This window comes from Momordica charantia (genome assembly GCF_013281855.1).
Source record: "Momordica charantia cultivar OHB3-1 chromosome 8 unlocalized genomic scaffold, Mcharantia_2.0 BLBB01000008.1, whole genome shotgun sequence".
Classification (NCBI taxonomy): Eukaryota; Viridiplantae; Streptophyta; class Magnoliopsida; order Cucurbitales; family Cucurbitaceae; genus Momordica; species Momordica charantia.
In genome coordinates this window covers 17,882,513-17,886,056 of record NW_028275166.1, presented here as the reverse complement: position 1 = coordinate 17,886,056, position 3,544 = coordinate 17,882,513, and the positions used below count along the sequence as shown (strand labels likewise).

Genomic DNA, 3,544 nt, shown 5'->3' with positions numbered 1-3,544 from the left:
CAAGTTTTTGTAAGTGTTATTATTCAGAGTAGCGCAGCGGAAGCGTGGTGAGAGTTTGTCATAGTTTGTATGTGTAACACCCCGCGTTCTCTAGCTTGTTTATTTTAAGATATAAATCGAGTCTTTGGATTTTTCCCTGGAGCTGATCATTTAAATTCTTGGATTTTCTATTTTGGAGTTCTAATTTTGGGTAAATTAGAATTAAGTTTATTTTCGTTGGATTAAGATAAATTAAGTTTTCGAATTTTTGAGAGGAAAATGTTATTTAAATCTGAATTCAAAATTTTAGAAATTTAATTTTTCTATTTTAGATCTTTATTCTCGGGTTTTAAAAATTAACTTAATCTTTTAAATAAATTTCCCAAACCATTTTAAATGAGTTATCTTTTTGGAAAAGAATAGGAAAATCCCCCGTTTACTTTTAGCCTATCTTTGTTGGTTTATTTTTGGATTATTTTGTTTGGAGAAAAAAAAGAAAACAAAGGAAAACAAATCAAAAACCCTAGCCCCCATCTTCTTCTTCTCCTCTTTCTTCCCCAACACTCCTACCGCCCCCCACCCCACCCAGTTTTTCCTGCAGCCAGTGATCCTCCAGCAGCAACCGAATGACAACACGAAACTGTGAATTTGCGACAGGATTCTTTGATCTACAACAACTCACGAGCCCGAGCGTCTGCAGCAGTTGCGATGGATTCCTCCGGTGAAATCTGCAGCACCGACGCCTAATAACCACCGGCAATGAAGCAGACCACGCCGGCATTCCTCGAACAGCAGCAGTGTCGATCTTCAACAGCGGCGCAACCTCGTTCATGCTTGATTTCTAGTATCGATTGTAGAAGTACGAGACTTCGACCACGGATACGACGGTGCTGCAGCTTCAACCGCGTCCTACTAGCGGCGTCTTAGACAGATCTGTCGAACCCACGGTGGCCAGAACTCATGTCGACGAGCAGCGGCTCTCGGAACCCCGCGACAGCCCTCCCCGTGAACAATAGTGGATTCGTGAAGATTTCTTCATTTCGACGACTTTTAGAGGTGACCCACGCTTGAACGAAGTTGATTTCATGGTGCCCACCTCCTTCGACATTTATTAGGCACTTACCCAGACATTGTTGGCATTGGATTTACAAGCCCCAACATGTTCGCTATCTTTCATCGAGGTTCAATGGGTTTCGAGCCAACGCAAATGTTAGGAGCTTGTAGGCGCGATGAAGTAGTACCAGAGGTGCGTTGTTGTTTTTCATTACTCTAAACTTGTATGTCCAGTTTTATTAATCGATGCAGGCTTTGTGTCTTGTTGTGCTTGACTCTGGAAATGATCCTATTATATTTGTCAAGGTTGGACTTGGCTTTCTTAATTTGTTGACTATTGTTGCTAAACTAGATTAGTTGTATTAACTAGAATGTTGTGAGGCACTCGTTGGATCTTATGTTTTATGAGTGTGACTGGTGTGTCGATTTTATCGGATATGTTGATTAATCCTTTATGCTATTTCTAGTTTGATAATATGTACTGGCTTGTCGTGGGTTAGTGTTATGGAATGATTTTTGGACATAAAGCATGTATTATACTTGTCGGTTAAAATATGTTGGCTTTGCTTCATCTTTTGGCATGATGGAAAGTGGTGTGTTGTTGCTAAAGATGTGAGTAGAATGCCTAATATTATGGAAAGACTAATTGTGGTAACATTTGACTTGATATAAACATGTTGGATTTTCTTCGTGTGACTAGCATGATGTGATGACTTGTGCTATGATCCTTATTGACAACTAGGAAGGGGATGTCAATGTTGGTTTGCTATGAAAAGGATATTGGATGACTGTTAGGGCCCCAAGTGAAAAAGGTCGGGGCCCGATACGTTACTATTGGGTGTTGAGGCTCCGGGTACAAAACGTCGGGGGTCGGCATGATGAGTCTTTTTTATGATGAGTAATGGGTCTTGAAGTGGTGGCGGTCAAGGACCAATACGCTAAGTAGTCGTCCAGGCTTTGGGTACAAAAGTTCAATGGTCGATGCACAGTTCGAGGCCTCAGGGGCAAATGGTCGAGGCTGTTACGTCACTACTGGGTGTCGAGGCTGTGGGTGCAAAAGGTCAGGAGTCAATAGGGTAGTATTGGTAGCGATGAGTTTCGAGGCTCCAGGTACAAAAGGTCGGGGGTCGGCATGATGAGTCTAGTTCATGTGTAGTATTGGGTCTTGACGTGGTGGCGGTCGAGGACCAATACGCTGAGTAGTCGTCGAGGCCTTGGGTACAAAAGGTCAAGGGTCGATGCATAGTTTAAGACCTCGAGTATAAAGGTCAAAGTCGAACACCAAGCTTTTGAAGAGGAGTGTCGAGGCCTTGGGTACAAAAGGTCAAGGGCCAATACGATTCAAAGAGTTAAACTTGGAGGACTAACATAGTGTGATGGGATTGAGTTAGCTTGGAGGAACTACAGATCAACGGGCCGTGTGATCGAAGTTACGTGAGTCTTGATACCTTGTATGCTTGCGTGTGTGTATTGATAACCGTTATGACCTATCATTACATTGTTACTAGCTATCGTATTTTGTTGTTAGTCGCGGTTACGAGCATGCTGTTTGTGTACAGTTAGTGAGGGCTACTAGCGGGCCTTGTTGTCGGTGTTACTTTCACTACATGTGTGGGTTAATGAGTGTTACGTTTTATTAATGCATGGATGTCAGTTTAATATTTTATCATGAATGTTCCATGTTGAGCTTGTTGTTTGTGTATAGTTAGAGAGAGCTACTTACGGAGTATTTATGTACTCACCCCCCTGCAATTATTGTTTTAGGTGAGATTACGGGTTACGATCATGGTGATGGTGCGGAGGAGACTCGAGAAGAATGACCATAACTAGCTTCCGTTTAGTTTTTTACTTGTTTAAAATTGGTTGTTAAGAGTTCTTATTGATTTAGTTTATGTCCTCTGTTTTGAGCATTGATTTGTGTAAAGTTCAAGGAGTTATTAGAAATGTTTTAGAAGACTTTTCTTTTAAGTTTGGACTCTTGTAAAGATTGGGCTTTTGGTTTAGTTGAGAAGCTTAGGGAGTATGTTTAACGTTATTGGATTTGCTAACTTGGAAAGGTTGAAGAATTGATTAACTGTTTGGTTTTGGTGTTATTATCAGAATGGCGTAGTGGTAGCGTGGTGGATTTATTTGCTTAGTTGATTCGTTATCATCTTGCGGGGTTATGCTTCTGTTGAGTAGGTTATTGTTGGTTTATCGTCATTTACTCAATTTAGCTTTGTTTGGACTTAAATAGGAGAGTTGTGTGTAGCTTGTCCATGGAGGACAAGTTGTTTCGTTCATTTATTAAGTGCAGTATTCACAGGTTTAAGTTGAGTAAATGAAAGGATGAATTAGCAAATAAAAAGATAAATTATCTAAGTTCGTTTAGGCCTATGTGTTGGGAGGAAGTATAGAACAATAAGTTTAGTAACGTTCCCCGTGTAAGTTATCAAAATTCGGGTGTGTTATAGTCATGTGACGCCCGACTAGAGAGGAGAGGTACATGAATGAATCGATACCACATCTGAAT

At 40.9% G+C, this 3,544-nt stretch overlaps 1 long non-coding RNA gene across 1 annotated transcript; it reads left to right on the top strand.

Moving 5' to 3' along the window:
• Nucleotides 1-425: 425 nt before the first annotated feature.
• Nucleotides 426-3,125, top strand: LOC111023613 (uncharacterized). The gene is made up of 2 exons (XR_002603160.2): nt 426-1,225; nt 2,797-3,125. It is a non-coding gene; the product is annotated as an uncharacterized LOC111023613 (long non-coding RNA).
• The last annotated feature ends 419 nt before the right edge of the window (nt 3,126-3,544 follow it).